This window comes from Melanotaenia boesemani, chromosome 9 (assembly GCF_017639745.1).
Source record: "Melanotaenia boesemani isolate fMelBoe1 chromosome 9, fMelBoe1.pri, whole genome shotgun sequence".
In the NCBI taxonomy this organism is placed as follows: domain Eukaryota; kingdom Metazoa; phylum Chordata; class Actinopteri; order Atheriniformes; family Melanotaeniidae; genus Melanotaenia; species Melanotaenia boesemani.
Genome location: NC_055690.1, coordinates 6403047 through 6425744, shown reverse-complemented (window position 1 = coordinate 6425744; position 22698 = coordinate 6403047). Strand labels below are relative to the sequence as shown.

At 37.1% G+C, this 22698-nt stretch overlaps 1 protein-coding gene across 1 annotated transcript in view; it reads right to left on the bottom strand.

Moving 5' to 3' along the window:
• LOC121646206 (limbic system associated membrane protein) overlaps positions 1–22698 on the bottom strand; it is a 550922-nt gene that overhangs the window by 445012 nt on the left and 83212 nt on the right. The window lies entirely within an intron of this gene.

Below are 22698 nucleotides of genomic sequence, written 5' to 3'. Positions count from 1 at the left end.
CTACAAGTTTATTGAACTTTGTTAGAAATCCTCAAATCTAACTTGACCTTCAAGCTTTCTGTTAACAGTTGATTTAATGGCCAAACAGTGACAATACAAGTACAATGACTTAATGTGATTTTCAATGTTCTGTGCAGCCACTTATTGCCCTAGTGGGCATACTTAGGAGTTCAGGACATTCTGCACCAGCAGGTAACCACAAGACTTGCTGAGTGTTTCATTATCCTATACTGGTTTGGACATGCCAAGTTTGGGCGCCAGGTCTGTTAGTCCTTGGCTGACTGAGCATTCTTTTATGTCAGTAGCCCAGATTTCTGACTACACAGCTTCCTGTTTTAGATCACACACAGGATGTGATGAATAAAGAAAGAAACCTGATTGCATAGACTATAAATTACATTCCTGTATACAGCCATCCAGGAGAAGGCTGGATGGTTGATAAAATGTGACTGCACATTAACAATAACAATAACTAATTTCATCTGCTAGCCTCATGCTCTGAATTGCAACTAATATATGAAGGTTTTGATAATTAAATCAAAAGGTACTCCTAAAATACACCTTTAAATTCCTACAAGCATAATACAGACATAACAGCAGAGAGATACTCAAACTAGCTGTGTTGTAGCATGGAGTGGTATTACATAACGCTAACATTATGCTAGCTAGGATATTGTTAATACCTTTCTGTTCACTTTTAACAATAAGATCTTTTTGTCAGTTTCTCAACCACAGCTGTTCAGACCCTACCATACATATCTTTGGAGAAAGGGCCCCAGAGGGAGCAATTTTTCAGCTTTTTGAGTTTTAAGTACAACAGTGTCACATATCTCTTTGTTATGGTGGGATTTGTAGAAATTTAACAAAGGTTTAGCTCTTGCTCTAGTGTAGTTTGTAATAGTAGAACAGACGCTGAAAATACAAATACAATCTCACAGTAATTTAATGGTTTGTTGGTTACAGTAAATGGAGATGTTTTTGTTTTTACGCCACAACAGCAGTAAAGTATGAGGGGCCGTTTGAGACATTATTCAGAATTACCCTCTCACAGACACATGTGAAATTTAAGTCATTCACACATTATACACATTATACTGAAACCTCTCATATATTATACTGAAATCATTCATACACTTAGATCCACACAAAAAAATATCATTTTAACTGATGTCCTATCTGTATTCCTCATGACTAATTAAGTGGTCATCATCTTTCTCAGCATGGGATTGTGTTATTTGCTCAAAGGTTACAAAGGCATTTAATAGATAGGTTATCTTAACACACACTCAGCTTGTGGTCAAATTTTATAAAAACCCTCTATAATTTTTTTTCTTCAGGTGACATTTGAAGAACAAGGTGAGTCATTTCCATCGGCACAATGCTCGACACACTCAAGTAATCATACCAAACTTCCATCTCTGTCTTTGCTTCTGAGTGGCCAGTACTGTGTTTCTCTTTTTACCCATCTTTCCTTTTTTAAGGCTGGATTTCCAGCCCAACTAAGGTGTTCCATGTGGACACGTCAGGTACGTTTAGGACTTTTGTTTGAGTTTGTTTGAAGGCCAACTGAAATTTTAACCATCTTTTATCATTATCGTTGTTTTTTTACCTTTGTTACAGTTTGGGTTTTTAACGTTAATTATATCTGACACTTCTGGTGTCAGGAGTGCAGGAGGTTGCCAAATTGGTCATAGCGTGTCTATGGAATAAAGTGCTTCTTGTTTTTTGGTGCAACTTTTAAGTAACAACTGGAGAAGTGGAAGGCATAAAAATGAAAAAAAGCCTTACAGGGCATTCCTTGAGCCATTATGGGTGATAAGGAAAATTAGATCGAGTCTCAAACAACAGCTTCACTCAATTTTCTTACGAACTTGTTGAACCAAAGATTAACTGACTTATAATAAGAGTTTGTCTGAAAAAGATTCAAGTATAATCAGTCACCAAGCCAATTCACGAATAATTTTACTTAGAAAATACTGAAGGCTAAAACTAAAGACAGCTAAATACAGTCTAGAAAAGTAATACATTTGTGAGTTTTGGATTTTAAGCAAACGATATATACATGAAGGAGAAGAGAAAATACGGCAATGAGAGGTTAAAGAAGGGAGGTTCAGACTAGGACTGACTGATTAAAATGACATTCAAGGTGTCAGATGTGGTGCTGTGGGGAGATTTCATATCCTGTGCTCTCAGACTCTGCTGCTAATGGATAAGATTTATAAGCCTAATATAGTCCTCTGGACCTCTGAAATGGTATTTTAGATGGCTTAGCTAAAGTTAAGGAGAAGGAAAGGGGAGACTGTGACTAGAGGGATTGTTCCTCTTACAGATGAGAGTTTGAATTTATATCTGTCATTGGCCATGAATAGAAGTTTAAATTTGATATGAATGTATGAGGGGATTGACACCTTATATGCTCAGAAGATAACTCAATAGCATAACTCAAGCAACTCGAGGACTAACACAAGGATGTTGTGTCCTGGTTCTGCTATTTGATGCTACAGAAAACTGTGGGTGATTTTAAAACCATGACTATACTCAGAGTTATATGTCGTCCAGTCACATTTTCATTAGTGATAATCAGAGTATAAAGATGCCACTGGTGAAATCATTAACTCTCATAGAACCACACGGAGTGCTGCACACCAATCATGGCAGGCTACATCTCAGCTACTTTACTACTATTTTACAGCATTTTTTTTTACATGTCATAGTCCTTTTAGATATTTATTGTTGCTTGTGTGTTTGTGACTGATTGTTACTGCTGGCTGTCCAACAAATTGCCCTCACAGGATATTAAAGATTCCTTGAACCTTGAACTGAGACCAGTCTTCAGCATAAAGATTTTAAGAAACTGTTAGTACTGAGCACTTACTGCTGTAGAGCTTTTGTTAAAAAAAAAAAAAAGTAGTATGAAGTTTTCAAGTCTTGTAATATTATAATAACTTTAATAACACTCTTTTCTATAGCTGAACATATAAATTTCCAAGTACTTCTATAAATGCCCAATATTTGTTAACTAGCCAACTTACCCAAGTCAATCTGTTGATCATAGTTTTTCATCTGGTATTTACATGTGACGTGTTTATATCAGCACAAAATCAGTTTTGTCTAAATAAAATACCAAATGGATGCCCAGTGAGTCCAAATATTTCCACACAACAGCAGCTATAATAAATGTCCCACTTTCTTTGTCACACAATGTCATACATCCATGTCTAAGTGAATGCATTCTGCTGATCCGTTACACATAGAATTTACAGCTTAAATTGTAAAAACTTCGTACTAACACATCTATGAATAATGCAATGAGAGCCTAACAACAACGGCAGTTATGAGGTGACACAGAAAACTGAACCGTTACAACATGCAAGGGCATTTTTATCATTTTGCATTGTAACAAGCTGATCTGTGATGTGTTTTATGCTGCGACTCATTAAATGCTTATTTTTCAAGTGCAGATTTTATTTATTCATTCATATATTTGGTTTTAATCCAATTCCAACAGACATTATTTATTTAATATCTAATCTCAGAATCAAATCGTCAATTTTATTAATAAGCACGTTTAAAAACAACATATGTTGACCAAAGTGCTGCACAACCAAGAGTGATAATATAGAAATACAAATTTGGGGGCCTAAATAATAAAACAATTCAATATGTATCAGAAGTTGTACTAAAGGTGAACCAGCTCCACCCGTGTTTATGTCATGGGTATGCATGTTTTCCTTTATTTGATGGATGAGAAGAAAAAAAAGCTGAACCAACGAATGACTTTAGCAGTGGGTTGTTTCTTAAACTAATTTAGAAGATGTGAAAAAGTAAATAATAAAAGGAAACTTTAATGAAAAATGCTTTAAAAAGGCCTTGCTATAGAACTGTTTTTAACCTTTTTGTAGGTGGTTCTATGAAGATTTAAAGCAAAAATTCTCAGTCATATCATGGATTACTGATTTTGGTCTTGTCACACAAAAGTACTGTTTATTTTTCAGACACGATAACAAGGCTAAAAATGGGATTTTATCTGAGCAGGACTCTAACTATGCAATACAAATGGAGGCCAGGAGGCAAAAATATGGAGCTGAAGTGGGGTAGCTGCACAGCAGAGGACACACATGTAAATGTGCACATACACACTTAACACACAGCATGGTTAATCCTGAGCTGTGTGTCAGCTGGCATTTTCTGTTCTTGAGGGAAATAGTGTGTGACAGACGTTTCTGCAGCACACACACTCTGAATAAGAAAGAAGTCTCTGTTTGTCCACTGAAGACACAGTCAAGGTTGCACTGCACTATTACAGGACTAGACAGACAGATAGATAGACAGACAGACAGACAGACAGACAGACAGACAGACAGACAGACAGACAGACAGACAGACAGACAGACAGATAGATAGATAGATAGATAGATAGATAGATAGATAGATAGATAGATAGACAGATAGACAGAACTTCCAACAATAGCACAAGCAGCTGACAGACTGCTAATCAGTAGATTTCTTACTATTGCATAAGAAAAGAGAAGGGGGTTTGGCAAGAAGCGACTTCCTGGTCATCACGACAAACGTTGCATTCTAATGCTCTCAAGTGCTGGAACACCATCCTGAGAGTTCAGCCAAAACACTTTTCCTGAGCTCAAACCACAACTGATAATGAACAGAAGAAACAACGTGTGTCCCACATAACTTATAATAAAGTTTGCAAGAATTTGTAAAATATACTAAAACACCATTGGCGCAATTATGCGCCGCCACATAAATTTTATTCATTAGCATTTTCATTTCCAATAAAATTGGATATACACTGAAACTATGCATCTGCCACATATTTAAAATAAATTAGAAATATCTGTAGCTCAAGCCACAGTGCTGCCATTAGAAGAGTGCTGAAAACATAACGAGAAACAGTCGCACATGCTGTGTCTTAACTGGTATTTACAGTATACAGTCTGAATCCACCATCAAAATCCTAAATTACTAAAGCCCTATCCTTGAACAGCAGGAAGAGAGGCATCATGGTGTCATCAAATAGCAGAGCAATTACAACATCAAACCAAATGAGTTGCCAAAAGTTTAACGTGCAAGCAATGGACTTGATGTGCAACATCAAGCAATCAAATAAGGAACAAACACTTCATTTTTGTGACTGCCATGCTAACAGTAAAATGTCTGGTTACACTACAGTACCTAACTATACACAGTTTAAACTGAACACTGGTGCCAGATAGAATAAAAATTTCAACATAACCCTTTTTAAACTTAACCAGTTTAAGGTGAAGAATTTCTGTGGACCTTATCTGGCAAAGACAAATGCAGACCTTCTATCAACCTGTGATAAACGGCTCACTTTAACATTGAAGTGTTGAATAAAAAGTTGTTTGCCTTTGTTTTAGACCTGGAGTAATGTTAACCTGCCTCTATTTGTCCTTATAAAGGACAGAAAGTGGATTTGGAGGAGCTATTGATGTACACTGCGGTGTCTTCATTTACTGAAACCGCACTACAGGGAGCCAGGAAGTTATGTGTTTCATCTAGGAAGATTTAATGGGATTTCCATGGGAATGTTGGCATGGCATCTTTTGGGGTTTTAGCTCATGTGGGTTATTTGGTTTTAGCTTTGACTTGTCAAATCATAAGACACTAACAGCACCCACTGAGAATTACATAGATTTAACCTTTAGCAATCATGAAAGCAAACATTCAGTGAGGAAAACTATCTCATCCTTTCTCCCTTATTTTCTCAATTTATTAATCCTTTTCATTGACAACATTTGCTTCCTATACTTCATCTCCAATTCTGTTGCTTGAATAAATCAAGAATTACACATTTCCTTCAAATATTTAAGTGTTGCCATTTTTTTATGTTCTTTTCTTTTTTCTTTTTTTTTTTTGCTTGTAGGAATACAAACATAAAACCCATGAAATAAGAGGGAGTAATCAAACACTACTCAACAGGCATTATGAAGAGTTACCATCATTATTATTACTTAATCTTAGACAGGACACTCAGTCTTGGAACGTCACAACTCTCATTGAACAGCACAAACACATGAACAGATTTGCAGCAGTGGTAACAAAAAGGTGAGAATGCAATTTATAGTCTGCAAATAAGCAAAGTCCAGTGCCAAATACCATCTTGATACATCAGGATTTTGTGTGAACCAGCATTTCATAGTAAAGGGTTGGAACCAAGGTGGCAGTAATGCAAAAAGCTGGTTGCTAACAAGGGAAGTTCCGATTTTTTCCTTTTCTGTCCGATACCGATTCCGACAGCTGGGGTTGAGGTATCTGCGATAACGAGCGCCTATCCAATACCTGTGTTATTTTATCAAGAGGTCTATTAAATTTATGATTTAAATAAATTTTATTTATTATAGGCTTTGATGTTTAATATTGTTACTATCATTCAATGGCCAAGCATAGATTGAACTATAAAACATTAGTTAACACATGAAAACAATGATGGCCACAGAATTTGTTTTGAATTAATGAATAGAAAAACTGAAATTAATAAAGTTCTATTGAAAAAAAATAGTCTTGGAATTGGACTTACAGTGAAAGTTTTCCATGTTGGACAGGGGCTGGTCATCAAGGACAGTAGATTTTAAAACTTTGTCTGTTATAGCGGTGGCTTTCTGGCCTTCTTTTAAGAATTTCTCTCATTTTTCAAAGCATTTTCCAGTGTTGGCTGTTGCTGCAGTTCGTTGCACTTTTCCTTCAAGGAAAACAACAAAATCCTTGTGCGCTTTATTGTGATGGTAACCCAAAGGCTTGATAAGGTTGCTGGTATTAAATTTGGCAGCATCCGTGCCGCCTCTGGGAACTTTAGCCGTGAGAGTCATGTTGCTGTTTTGCTTGAGGGATTTTCTAATGAGTATTGGCATCAAATTGCTAACATAATGCTAATGCTAAATATTAGCCCAACAGTGACTCACGGCAGCTCTCCGCCTACTAACTCAGAACAATCGTAATGCAAGATTGCGGGATTTCTCGTGTCTGTCTGTGGCGGGGATGGTCAGGAAACAAAGAGTTATGATTCCATTTCTATGGTGTCGGACAGTGTTTAGACAAAAATACTGGCCAATCCTGATCCCCTTACTAGGGGCAGAATTGGCAAGTATTTCCGAGGCTAACATTGGCCCAAATCCATAGCTAACAGATTAGACACAAACAAACAAACCAAAATGAAAAAAACCCTGACAGCTGCAAGCCTCCCAGACAACATCTGTGTTCCTGTAAGCTTATGTGTTAATGGTGTGCAGATATGAAAAATATTCAAGCGTCAGATATTAATTTGATTTAGTACCACATATGAAAATGGTCAGGGCTTAATTTGAAATAATAAAATTTTTGCTATTCAGAGTGTCAAACATCAGATACAGGTCACCTATTATAAAAAAAAAAAAAAAATAGATTTTCCAGGACTGTGAACATAGCCTAATTTAAGAGCAGAGCATACAATGCATGCTGTCATACTATTTATTAATGTGATGCTTTAAGTTCATAATTGTGTGTCTAAGAACAAAGTAATTTATACGTTTGTGGGGAAACATGAAACAAACAAATTATATAAAGGCCTCTAATAAATGTAATTCTTACCAGAGCTTAAAAACAGCAAGAAGCTTTTTATTGCGACAACTCTATTAGTAACTAGTGACCCATCCAGGGTGGTGCTTGCTTTTTGCTTGATAGGAGCTGGAATGAGCTCCAGCCCCCTTATGACCCTTAATTTGATTAAATGGGTGTAGAAGATGGGTAGCCACTTTCTATTTTAATTGCTGCATTAAAAAAATTTCACTAATAGTGACATGGTGGACATAGAAATTATTTAAAATAATAAGCACTGCTGTGAATGAACGGTGGCCGTCAGTGGCCAAAATTCTTCGACATCCAGTGGCCTCAGGTGCAGTGGTGACTGCACTACAGGTAACTACTTCAACATTGTGTACACATGTCATGTCTTCTTCTATGTGTCTTTTAAGACATTACGTATCCCAAACAGTCTTCTAGCATCTATTAAACAAAGCTGGTACAGCAGGTTAAAAGCTCAGAGGGTTCTCAATTCACACACACACACAGTTGTTTGTCCATTTAGAGACACCATAGTAAAATGGTGACACCGTGAACTTGTGGTAAGTTGATATAAATGACTAAAGAAAATAAAAACATCACAGTTACTTTAGTAAAGTGATTAGATATCAAAAGAATAAGTTTTTAATCATTTATATTTTTTCTGTCAGTGACCTTTGATTTTGTAACATGCTGCACCTTTCAGTACAATAAAGGGATCTTACAAGATGAGATGTACATGTTTAAATAAGACATGTGCAGGCACCATTGCCAACTAACTCTTCGGCATCCCTTACCCTACTAACTAATATAAAACCTAAAGTACATGCTGCTTTGGCTGCAAATGTACATCTCCAAAATGCATCTGGTCTCAAAAACGAATGGTAACTTGTTTCATTTCAATTTCAATTTTCACAGAGTTTTGCTTTAGCGTTTGTCAGTTCCATTAGATAAGTTACTTCTTTACCACCTGGTTACTTAAGGATTGATAGTCTAATTAAATTTTGGTCAAGAAAAAGACAACCCCATGCACCTTTGGGACTCTGAAATACATATAATAGTCCCACTTCTGCAGGCTGGACAGATGCCATTTGACAAACATAGTTCTAAATAAAGTTTATCTCAAATATCTTTAATTTATGCCAATACTCCTCTAATTCCATAACAATTAGACACCATTATCGAAGAGATTTTTACCCCACAGTGATTGGACATGCAATGCTCACATCAGGTAGTGAGACCACTGCTCAGAAATGGATGACACCCTAAAATTTCAGTATTCATGTGGTGATCAAGTAAGAACCTTTAATGCTGCCACAGCCATTACTTCCATGTCTCACTTTGATCAACCCATGCTGTCCTCCCTGCCTACTTGTTATTCACCACATTTTGCAATTAATAATAGAGTCACAGCATGCAGATGGATGGGCAGCCGTTTCAGCAAGTTGATTAGAAGACCTGATTGTTGTCAATTTCCTGCTTTAAAAAAATAAAGAAAAAAATAAAGACCTTCATCTAAATCAAACATTAACATCTAAATGTAATAACAGCATGTGTTAACCTTTTAATGATGTATATATCATATCTGATACGTACAGTTTCTGAGACCTTTTGCATCATTTTATGGTAAAAACTTTGCTTAAAGCCCTGTTCTGCCCCTGGTGGATAACATTTACACTATAATAACTTTGACACTTGGTAATAAATGGTAAATATGCAAAAAAAATGTTTCCATTATTTTATTTCATATTTTGTTTAAGGACCAAATTAAGACTTAAATGAAAAAAATCTTTTGCTTTGAAGGGTTAAAGAGCATTCAGATTAGGCAACAAATCCCTCTGACTCGGCAGTACAGCCTGCATGATGTAATCACCATGGTCACTGGTTTTAAAGTCATTGTAGTTAATACTACATCACTTGGTAATTTCACACTACACAGCTCTGTGTTTGTAATAGTCTGCGTTTGAAATGTTCAGCCATCTATTTATCCCCCACAGCTCAGCCAAGCTTAAACCCGAGCTTCAGAACTGTTAGGTTCTCCGTGTGTGTATCTGTTTACATATGTGTGCTGACAAGATAAATACAACAGGTTGTGGAAGGTACTGAGGCTTTTGGCTTCTGCTCACAGGATATTTTATCCAGTTTGTGAAAATCCCACTAGATCAGCAGTTTCTGAAATACTCAGACCAGCATGTCTGGCACCAACAACCATGCCATGTTTAAAGCCCCTTAAAACCCTTTCTTTCCTCATTTTGATTCTTTGGTTTGAACTTTAACAAGTCATCCTGATCATATCTTAACAAGCAGTAGAACAGATGGACTGAATAAGGTTGCTGGTGAGTGTTTATAGAAACACAACACTGACAACAGTCAGTATGAGGGAGTAGAGTTGGAGGAAGACCAAGAGAAAGAAACTGGTTTGAAGACACCATAACTCACAAAATTTTATAGACTGCTGAGCAAAAGAAAACAAATACATAACATGCACAATATATAAAGCAGTAGGACAGGCACATTAATAAATCATGAGGACAAATCATAGCTAGTGAATTCACCAAGTCACCAGTTTGTTTGCTGGACATGTGTGATATAAAGCAAGTCAATATAGCAGCATAGCAATAAATCCAGTGACCATGAAGCTTTGGCTTGTTTTGCAGATAGGTTATCAGAGTTATTCATTCACTTCCTGTATGTTGTCAGCTAATTTCTAAGCAAAATAAGATCCCATGGATAGATTCTATATTTAAGTGTTTCTAATATTCTGCTCTGGTATTTGTTCATATTATCACTGTGACACATTTTACCCCAGTCCCAACTCCAAAACAGAATTTGGGACAGAGCCTTTGTGATCTGCTCTCCGTTGAACTGATGTAGCCAGGAGGCTCCAACAGCACGATTCAATCTAATAGTGTCCACAGAGAATACATGTATGATTATATTTGACAGTGCATTTAAATTAAGAATTTATGCCATGGAGTTGAGTTGATGACCTCATGAAAGGCCTCTGAGAAATGCAGAAGATGAAAACCAACTACATAGCACGTGATCTAACAGACATGGCTGAATGACTCAAGTGAAAGTGCATAAAATGAAACAGCAACACATCCTGGGAGGTACAGTATGCAGTGCCAAATGGATGACATTTAGCTTTATGGAAACATAAATTATCATCTGCATAAGCCACAGAGTAATGCCTTACTCGTTAAAGTCATAAATCCTACAGAATGTTAAAGTTATTTCACATTTAGATATACAATGCTGTGCAAAATTCTTCTTCAAAGGAGCCATGTTTTCTTATTAGCAAAAGTTCTACAAGCTTTTGGAAGTATTTTTAAAGTTCTTTTTTTTCCCTGCTTTATGACGTATAAGAATTTTACCATACGTACAAGATATGTGTTATTGTGCTTGTTGACCTACCCAGCACTGCCCTATTTTAAATTTTTATAATTTATTTAGTTAAATCAAAATGAAAAAAAAAAAAAAAAAAAAAAAATCACAGTCTGACAGGCATGAAACAGATTCCTGCACCAACAAGAGCTATGAGCCCTGGGACAAGTTTGGCCTTTGAGAGCCACTCTCCTGTAAAGTTTGGATGTTTCTATATTTCGACACACCTTATTCAAATGAATGACTCACTGAGCAGAACTTGATAAGCGATTGGATCCATTTAATTTGAAACAGGTGTGTAAGAGCAGGGAAACATCTAAAATCTGCATGACTGTGGCTGTCTGAAAATCTGAACCTTCCTACCCCCCTGCTAGCCAAAAATCCTAGCATTATATTGAATGTCTCATTAAAAAAATCTGGCAAAAATGGACCACTGGAGGACAAAGGAATACAATAATCTGAAAATAATGGCCTTGAGAGGTAGGAAACAAAAACTATAAGATGATTAATCTTTTCCCTGAAGCCTCATAAGAAATGGCTTTATATTAAGGGGTGGAAAGAAAGAGGAGGGCTGAGATATGCCAAATAACACAATACTGGATTCTCTTTATAGCCTGGACCTCAACATTATTGAAGCAGTGAGGGATCATCTCAACAGAAATTGAAAAAAAAGTCTCACAAAAAAAAAAAAAACAAAAAAAAAAGAGTTTGGGAAATCCTTCAAAAAGCCTGGACAAGCCTGACAACTTCTTAAGCAATTACAAATAAACTGCTGAGGAACAAAATTAAATATAGACTGAAATTTGTTAGAGTTATACAGACACTGGTCTTCTTCTGATATTTCCACAGGTTTGGATGGATAATTCCACCAATTGACTATTTTCCTGGCAATATATAAAGAAATTTGGACCAAATAAACCCTCATCCAATGGCTTACCTCCATTTGCAAGTCATGGGAAGCTGAACTGCTGCTTTAAAGTGTGTTATGTTTGGACAAATGCAATCTGCTGGTGAGTGGGTCCAGCTTGCCTGTCTCTTGCTCTGCATGTAAACTGCTGTTACAGCCACAGAGCATAGAGAAAAAACAGGCATCATTATGCTTGCTGACAGCATCCACCTGTGATAATGGGACATGATGACAAGACAGAAAAGTGCTATAAAAGACATCTACTCCCTGACACAGACAGAACACAGTAGTGTGTCACCCCAGGAAACTGTAATCTCAACCTCATCATATTCATCATCACCTCAAGAGACCAAGAGACACGCATAAGTAAATACAGAAAGCAATGTGTGTGCTAGCTAAATGTAAAAATAAATACTTTCATCATATCCCTGACAGCTGGCCTGAAGGCCTTTACTTTCAAATTCACTCTCTCAATCTCCCTCTCTCCATCAGACAGATCCAGTAGCTGTGTGTCAATCCAAATGGAAGCCATCTAACCCAGGAACACCCTGCATGCTGGCCTGACTCTGGTCCACTGAGCTCTGAGCAAATCTCTGCCTCTTTCCCCAATGGAAAAATTGAGTACAGCAGCAATAGATCCAAACTTGGATCAGGGATAATGGAGTTTAATGATAATGGAGTTTTATCTGTGCTTTATAACCTCTCTGTCTAGCTGTTTGCAAGGCCTCAGTGTACCCTCTCCATTCACTGACTCATGGATGAGGCTGAAATCCTCCACAACATAGAAAGGAGCAATAGTGTTTTGGAGGTAAAGAGGTATGAAATTCACCATTAAGTCTACTGGAGCAGCAAGGCATTAACGTGTTTTACGCCTCACCAGTTGTCAAAACACAGAAGAACCTTGCCATATTCACAGGCATGAATTTAGAATAAATGAATGAAGGACACAACAGAAAAAAAAATAGTTGAAGAAATAAAGCAGCCAATGGCCAATTTAAATTGAGCTGCTTATTTTTTGAAAGAACAACTTTGTCATTAGCTTGTGATGAGTTTAAAATGTGCAAACCTAGGATTCTATGTAAACTAGGGTTGTGCACGACTCATCGGCTAATCGAGTGCAGTCCGTGTAGTTGGATCTGTGAGATCACGACATTACAGGAGAATTGGAGAATCTTGTGATTCTCCGCCTCCATTATAAACGTCTCGTCATTCATGATGACAAGAACATCGAGACCAAGTTACCGATTGACTTCTAACCTGGTGTAACTGGTAATGACGTGATGTTTACATAGTTCAGAAATCGTGGTTTACACTGCTCCCATAATTTCCTGTTTGGTCCTATCTGAACTGCTGAGCTTGATGTGTTCTGGAAGCATGCTCCTTCAAAAGTAGACCCGAGGACTATGTTTGGTGGAGAGCCACAATGAGTGTGATTACACCGCGTTGCACACGGACCTGGTGGAAATTGACAATGAGTTATAGCAGGGAGGGGGGTTTCAGAGCAGAGAAAGCTAGCTGTGAGAAACTGCCTATTGAGTGATGAATGGTTTGCTACCAGCTTAACACCACACAGATCTTCTAGTTCCAGCAGTCCATGTCTGCTTCACCACTGCTGGGTAGCCATGATAAACATTTATGCACATCATTGTAAGAGCTTGAATAAAAGCATCTGGACTACTATTTCTTATCTCTTAAAGATGTTCAATCCCTCATCCAAAAGCCTTCTTAAATTCTACCTAGTTGGTGAGTAGCTTCAGCTTATAATCTTTAGGAACCAAATAACTACTTTATGAATGGATAGCATAACACAGGTGAGCCAACTCTACAGGTCAAGATTCAGCTACAGCTAAGGATAAATGGCCTACTCTTTTAAGAACAGCCATGTACATAACTTGAGCAGGTAAGGCAGTTTAGTGGAGGGGCCAAGAAAGCCATCTATGTAAAAATAAAAAAAACATCACTAAACAAAACAAAACAACAACAAAAAAAAAAAGAAAACATCTTGGAATAAAGGACGCAGCTTTAGGTGTTACCTTCCTTGCACCGACAATGGAGCCTTGACGCTCCTCCCTAGGAGGTTTCACAACCATTCACACATTGAATATTTTGATCAAAACAGTTTTGATCATGCTGGGGAACAACCAATAGATTGTGACCTTTATGATCTTTAAGGTGAATTTTCCTTATTGCTTATAAGTTGAAACTTCCCACTAAATGGTAAGAACTGAAGAAGCCTCGCAGATGAGAGGTGAAACATCTTCAAGAACCAAAAACTAGAAGTTCAACTACATTTATTCAACCTCTTATGATTACCATGACCTGGATGACTGAGAATCAACAACAGCATTCATACACATACTTAAAAGCAAATACATGCCAGAACAGAATAAAATAGTGAATAGATGACTGCCCTCTTTGAAGTTAAAGCCACTATCCAAAAGGTCTGAAACAACTGGTATGGCGTAGTTAGATACAGACATAAAACTACTTTATTCAAGACAGAGACTAATAGCAAAGGAAATTAAAGTGCCCAAGTTATTAGTACTAGAGTGCAACAGCCACACAGTATGAGCACATTTACTGTAAATGAATGAGTTCTGCATCACAGCATCAAGAAGGAAGATTGCTTTGTAGATGTAGTGCATTGATAGCATTAGATCGATTCTGTTCTGCTTTGTAATTTTTCTTCATACTCAATGGAGAATTTCAGAGCTTTGCACCCATAAAGAAAAGAAGCAATCTCTTTGTGAGACTATACTTAAATATGTGATATCTAGCATGTAATTCATACTGAAAAGAAAGCTCACCACTACAACCACAGCTCAGTAATAAGCTACCGACATGCATCTGCCACCATGAAGATTAGGTCATGAACCCATTACCTGAGTCCTAATTGAGAATGGTGAGTAAAGAGTACAGAAGAAGAATGAAGAGAAAGAGAGGGTAACGAGTGATGTTTTTTTTTTTTTTTTTTTTTTTTTTTTTAACATTGCCATAAATCTTTTATCATGGTCAGTTATAAAAAAATGCTGTCTTTATATATTTGTTTTCTGCATGACATGTATGCTAGGGTATATATATATATATATATATATATATATATATATATATATATATAGCATACTCATTGGCACACAGTGCTTAGCCCTGTGTGACTGATAGCACTTATGCAAACTACAGCCCAATAACAGTGACTCATGGCTCTCCTGACAAGGTCAATGAGGACACATTTCCCCCCATCGTTCTGGTAGAGGCAAGCTGTGAGCTGTGAGTGTTTCCATCTGTCATGTTGTTGTTGCCATTCCTGCCTCTTTATTGTATGTGATACTTTATACCTCACTGGCCTTCATGAGGTTTCCCTCTGTTGCCTCTCTCATTCACTGTAGGCAGAAACAATAAAAAATGGCTCAAACAAAAATCAGTAAGTTTTTTAAATAAAAAAAGAAAAGCTAAAATATGTGAAATTGATCAAATACGAAATTTCTTTGTATGCACTAACCACTCTGCTTACGGTACAACCAACATTGGCTAATGTTATTTGGGACAAGGAGTTCACAGATATGTCAACAAACAATTACTCCACCTCCTCATGTGCAGATTAAAAAAAAAAAAAAAAAAAAAAAAAAAAAGTCTAGTGAGACTGCAATGTAGTAAATTAAAAAATCAGATTACTCATGATGCTACAGTTAAATAGGGTTGTTCGTTAGTTGTACTGTACTTTGATCATTGGCAGATGACCACACTTTGAAGGCTCTAGAAGTTAACAAGCTTTTAAATTAGTCACCCATTATGACCACTCTGGACTCCTGTTTGTGAACCTGCATTGCCTTACTTGTTCAGGTTTACATCAAATTGATTACCTGTATAATATCTGATTGCAGGAGCCATAGAGCAGCGAGTGGCTCGTAGAGCCAGAGAAAAAGCTGCCAAGTGCAGTAATTACAATCCTGATGAAAATTGTTCTGTTCAGTCCACTATACATTGCACTTTATGCCTACTTTGCTTTAAGCAATAATGAGGATCTGCACAGCAGCTGAGTCGGTTCATACTTCCATCGATGCCTTGTACAGTATAAACTAATCCACCGTAAATTATAGCACATATTTATCTAGGGCACCTGTAACTGTACGCTGGCATACTCCAGCACCTAAAATAAAACTGTATGCTCGTTTAAGCTGATCTTGATGATTTTAACTTAAATAGAAGTGCTTTACACTTACTTGCTGAAAAGATAAACTAATAAAAATAGAAGAAAATATATATTTATATCTTAATTGTTATATTAAAATTTAAATTTATGAGCTAAACCAACTAAAACAGTTACAGTCACATACAGGAGGATGTCACTGTTGTATGTCATGGTTGTCTTTTATTGTGCTTTCTACAATGTCCTATGAATTGTCATTGATAATTCAATCTTAGTATGTTTATTGTGTGTAGTTGTAATGTTTTATGATGTTTTTATCTCTCTGACGTGCCACGGACTGCAGATGTAAAGTAGCCTTCAGGCTAATTCTGGTATATTTACATTTATATGTTCATGAATATGCATTGTTCCTTTGAAATAAATAAATAAATAAAAAATTTAAAATGTCTTAATTTCACCTTGAACAAGCTGGTCTCTCTGGGTTCTGGCTGCCACCGAGGGCTAAAATATCATTACAAGTCTGCTGAGCCAATTGCAGATTACTAGTGTTAAGACAAACAAGTTCCATATGGGCCCACTTGTTGAGAAGCCTTTCCATTTCTCTCTCTCTCTCTCTCTTTTAGATTATACCTTACATCCTACACTTATGATTTTTTAATACCTTGTGCCTACCAACTGCAGTACAATAACATTAATACAAAAATATATTACTCTGACCAACAATTGACTTTCAAAATGTAGGTAAAAAATTTTACACGAACTGTACATAATTGAAGCTAATTAAAACATAATACACACACAAAAGCAACTTTTAGCATTTAACTAAACTTATAGGAACCTTGGTATTTTGCCTTTAGTAATGCAGCCAAACTCCCACTAAAGTATTTTTTCTTCATATATGTTTTGTATCTTTTGTCAGATGGCTAACAGCTTGAGACATTGTGACTGAAAGCATGAAGAACACATGTCTATGCATTTGACAACCATTGCTTTATCACCATTGTTGACTAAATCCTCTTAACTCAAAGACAGTGTGTGTGCAGTTTATTCAACATCTTTACATACAATGATCTCCCACAGAGAAAGTTGGTGTTGGCAGAATACCTTGAACATTTTCTCACAGTCCACTTTATTGCACCATTGAACATACTTTGGTAAATAGTTTAATTTGCCTTCCATGCATGTGTACTGGCACAAGGACCCTGGTCTATTTAAACAGACAGATCCAGTGTTGCCAACTTTAGCTACTTTAAGCCTATGCACTTTTTAATGCTTCCTGCACCCTGCTGTAATGCTTTTTTATGTAAAGCACCCTGAATTGTCTTGTACATGAAATGTGCCATACAAATAAACTTGCTTTCAGTGACCTTTTTCTTTCAAAAAGTGACTAGCAACAAAATCCAGTAACTTTTACAACTAACTTTAACAACTTAATAGAAAAGAGAATTGTCCATATTGTGCTGTGGGGACAGGACTTAGTTGATCGGCTGTGTGTGAGTTGTGCAATCCATTAACTACGGAATAGAAGGCTGGCTCATGTATGAACAAACAAGTCCAGAGCCCACAGTACAAATGACAAAAGAGTGGGAAAATGGCAGCCAACAAATGTCTATAACTTGGACAAAATGTCAAAGATGTTTTGCCATTTTTAACTTTCACTTTGAGTCATCATCATACATGTAAATACAGCCAAAATCATTTTACAGACATTGTCTTGAACTCATTTGGATACTAGCTTTGTCAGATGGTAAGATTTAATTGGTTAAATTAGAGCAGAGCAGAAGCCATGCAGTGCTTTCCAGTGGTCCAAGGCTTAACAACAAATCTAATTTGGAGACACTTCAGTCACTTCTCACTCTTCCCATCCTCTGACAATTAGAAGGAATTTGGCTGTACTGAAGTACATTAAATGTAAGCACAAAGTAGCAGTGGTAAAAAAGCTACATTACATTAGAAAAAGTGAGTAAGACTGGCCAAGCTGAATTCAAACTGTAGCTCAACTTAGCTGTGAACATAACCGCAGAGGATATTTTATCAGTTTGTGTGAAATTAGTGTTTTGCTGTAGGCTTACATTACCACCTCAATGATGTAGCTTGGCAACATGTAGCTTGTAGCATTTTATCTCCAACGATCAACCTTCTCATCAACCAAATGTAACTCTGCTCAAATTTCTGAACTTGTCTGATTATTAAACAGTTGGTGACTAATCAGTACTGCATGATATTAAAAACTGCTTTTGGTTAGTTATTAGTACTGGGTACCTTAAGTACGAGGTTAAGTTTAGCAGCCTATATTGTATCACATCATATTCTACTTAATTTCTACTTTAAAAACATTAAACCACTTGTATGGACATATTATTTGGACGGTGTAGAGTAAAATTTAGGCAGCTTGTAACAATTTACCCTGAATAATCTCCCCTCAGCATGTTGTATTGCCCCACTGTGTTTGACTGAAGTATATTGTTTAGAGGGAAACTTGTTCATGTTTGCTGAGACAGTACAAGTAAATGCACAAATGTGAGCAACGAGATGCTAACTGCAGTCCTCGAAGATACAATACATTCTTAAAATCCTCAAAGACACTTCATTTTTTCATAAGGAATCTTAAGTAAAAACAAAAAGGATGAAGAAAAAAAGCATAAAGTAGAGTTTAACTTAAGACAAAAATGTACTGGTTGTTTCATTGTTACTCTAAAGTCCAACTTTTTACTCTTTTTACCATTGGACACACTATTGGTTTGCACATGTTGGTCTTTACAGTCTTATTTTTTTAAACAAATTCTGGAAAAACAGCACATGACAAATATAAATAATTGATAAATTCAGGCTTCTATAATGTTGGAAGACCTCAGTCTGTGAATGTCATTCAAGACATTACACAAGTAACATTATCGATAGGTATATTCAATAAAGCTTCTCAAACAAACATAGCAGGAGTATTACCAACTCCTCAGTATGGAAAGTAGTTATTGGCTTTCCTAAAAGTCTTTAGAAATCTGTAAATGATGTCATCATCTACTGAGGAAGTGAACATAATTTTAATGGATGCTGTTAAAGAAAGGAATGACATTGTAGGAGGGACACTGACAAAAAAATGTAAAAACTGTTTTGAATAACAAATGATGACAGATGACTTTTCTTCTGTTAATTCGTGCTGTTTTTTTATGTCACAATTCCAACGTTCATCCTTAATCTGAGGTACCACAAAAGTAACCCAAAAGAGACACTGGCAGAGTTACATAGATTTATTTATTACTTTTTTTAATGTATGTATGTATTTATCAGGTCTAGTTTGATTTTAATTTAATAATTAAATAAAGACAAAAATTAAAGCAGACCAAGAAAATAAATGTAGGTGGCCATTCTACCTCAAGCCACCTCAACCTTTTATGTTTAATTTATTTATAAGTTCAGTTTGGTTATTAATCTTTTGGTTCACTTAGGACTTTAAATTTATGGCACAATAGGAAAAAAATATTGTCAGCTAGTCGTGAACTAGTCTGGAGGCAGAAGGGTGAAAATGAATATGTCCTTCTCAAAGGGACTGATGTGCGAGGACTGGGCTGTCTGTGATGCTTTACTTTGGGAGAGGGGCACCAGCAACAACCGCTGCTCATTGAGAAGAATAAGAACTATACCGGCTTTAATCTTAGTATCCAAAAATCTCCAATAACATAAGACAAACTTACTAGATTTGTCTGAAAACTCACAAAATATAGCAACAAAACTCCTAAGTTGGCAACACAGTCTGGAAGCAGGACAACTAAAGTAGACTTCTAGTCCCTTCCACCAATCATTTAAGTTCCAAACCTTTCTTATTAATGATGAAGTACAAATAAAAAATTACTCAAGTGTTATTTAATGCATTAAAACATATGATAGCTGCAAATATAAAATGTTGTCTGTACCCTAACATTTAGCTCTAAGCACTATCTTAACTATCTTTTTCATTGATGCTCGACATCAAGGTCTTATTGAATGGATAAATAAATGAATGAAAATACCAGCATCATATAGATATTTATTTAAAATCATGTGTTATTTTATTTTGGAATTAAAACTGATAAAGCAACTTTACATCAAAGACAAGGGTAGCTCTATATGTTTGTGTGAGTGTGCTTTCTGTAAATGAAAGCCATTTCTGATCTTTGCTGTCCTTTGATGAAACATGAGTTCTACAGGGTCCACGGCCTCCAGAGCCAAGCAATAGCTGACACACTTTCTGCCTCTGAGAGCTCATTTGGCACCACGGAACGTGTATGTCCCAAAGGTGTAATGTCGCCAGGGGCATCCTACTGCGGTAGCGATGCTTGGGTGCATGTGTTCCTCTGTGTGTGTGTGTGTGTGTGTGTGTGTGTGTGTGTGTGTGTGTGTGTGTGAGAGAGAGAGAGAGAGAGAGAGAGAGAGAGAGAAAACAGACAGAAAAGAAATAATCCTATTTGAAATGGAACGTCATGCTAAAGAGCTCCCCTGTTTCCTGACATCTGATAAGCAGACTGTTTAAATCTCTGCCTCAAATACACAGAAGGGAAAAGACTAATTGCAAAATTATTGTGGACATGAAAAAAACAATCCAAACTAAGTACCATGTGTGTCTGTGCAATAAATGATCAAAATGCATACAAATAATTTAAATAAAATGAGTGCTATTTAAAGCTATAAAACATCAGTATAATTAATTATGACATAAAAAAAAGACAAAACATTGACTCCTTGAATCAGTCTGGTCAAAGAAGATTAATCAATTAACTATTTCTCTACTTGTCACATTACATCCATGGGCCTTGCAGATCTGGTTTCTGTCCATGAACATTGCAAAAGAGTAGCTGGCGTGCAGCCACATATGCACATAAAAATAAATAAATAAATAAAAAAGCCTCAAATAACAATAATAATAAAAAAGATTTTTCATTAGATTAAAAAGTAAAAAGGCAGCAGACCGATAAGTGTGCAGCCATCTAATTTAAATCACATGAAGATTTTTTTTTCTTCTTTGGAGAAATTAGTAAATCAGTCACTCGCTCAGAGCTGAAGAGGAGCATCGCTCCTTAATTAGTGGAACCTCAGATCTAGAAGACTGTTCTGGGGAGTTATTAGCAAAGTCATAATGGCCATCATCAAAACATCAAAGACTTAATCAGTCCCTCTTGATTACAGTAATTAATTTGAAGGGTTTCTTAGAAGATGCATACACAGTTTTGAGTGCAAAAGAGATTAGTTTAAAAGGTATGTTTTAACACTAACTTCTGTTAAACATGCCTGGAACACTTCCTGTTCTGCTCACATGGTGCAACTAAAAGGTGACACTGTGTCATCCATCAGCTTCCCAAGTAATATGCTTCATATATTGTGTCGGACTGAACACAAACTGAACATAATCAGCTTTTGACTTTTCAAATACTGATCTCCCATGGTTTAAAAAGAAGAGTCAGTCAGAAGTTGACATTCACTAATGATAGGATGTTTGGCTTTTTCAGATAGCCGGCTCTTTTGACTCGGCTCCCAAAGAAGAGTCTGCGCTTTTGGCTCCCAAACGACTCTTAATTTAGTATAATTTTTAGCCCCATAATTTACCTTAACTTCTCAAAAATGAATGGTGTTTTGAAAACCCTTTTGTGTTTATGCATTTTTTACGAGAAGCCTTATATTTACCTCCTTTTGTGCATTTATTCTGATACAAAACCACTTACTTTTGTTTACTATTTCAACAAAAATCTTGAATTGCTGGGTTGAGCGGTTTCAGCTAGATATAGTTGGACTCATCTTGACGCATGGCTTGGGCTCTGGAACCACTGTCCTTCAGAGTGGCTTCCATTCTGAAGTTGCTCCCAGTGAGAGGCGCCGAGCAGGTGTGGGCATGCTCATTGCCCCCCGACTTGGCGCCTGTACGTTGGGGTATACCCCTGTGGACGAATAGGTTAGCCTCCCTCCGCCTTCACGTGGGGGGATGCGTCCTGACTGTTGTTTGAGCTTATGCACCAAACAGCAGTTAAGAGTACCCACCCTTTTTGGAGTCCTTGGAGGGGGTGTTGGAGAGCAATCCTTCCGGGGACTCCCTTGTTCTGCTGGGGGACTTCAGTGCTCACATGGGCAATGACAGCAAGACTTGGAGGGGTGTGATTCGGAGGAATGCCCCCCCCCTGATCTGAATCCGAGTGGTGTTTTGTTGCTGAACTTCTGTGCTTGTCATGGACTGTCCATAATGAACACCTTGTTCAGGCATAAGAGTGCCCACATGTGCACTTAGCACCAGGGCACTCTAGGCTGCAGTTCGATGATCAACTTTGTAGTTGTATCGGTGGACTTGGGGCTGCATGTTCTGGACACTTGGGTGGAGAAAGGGGTGGAGCTGTTAACTGATCACCACCTGATGGTGAGTGAGCCCAGATGGTAGGGGAGGATGCCAGTCAGGCCTGGCAGACCCAAGTGTGTTGTGAGGGTCTGCTGGGAACGTCTGGCAGAGTCCCCTGTCAGAAAGAGTTTCAACTCCCATCTCCGGCAGAGCTTCAACAATGTACCAGGTGAGGCAGGGGACATTGAGTCCAAGTGGGCTGTGTTCCATGCCTCTATTGTCGAGGCAACCAGCCGCAGCTTCGGCTGTATGGTCGTCGGTGCCTGTTGTAACGGTAACCCCAAACTTGTTGGTGGATACCAGCAGTAAGGGATGCCATCAAGCTGA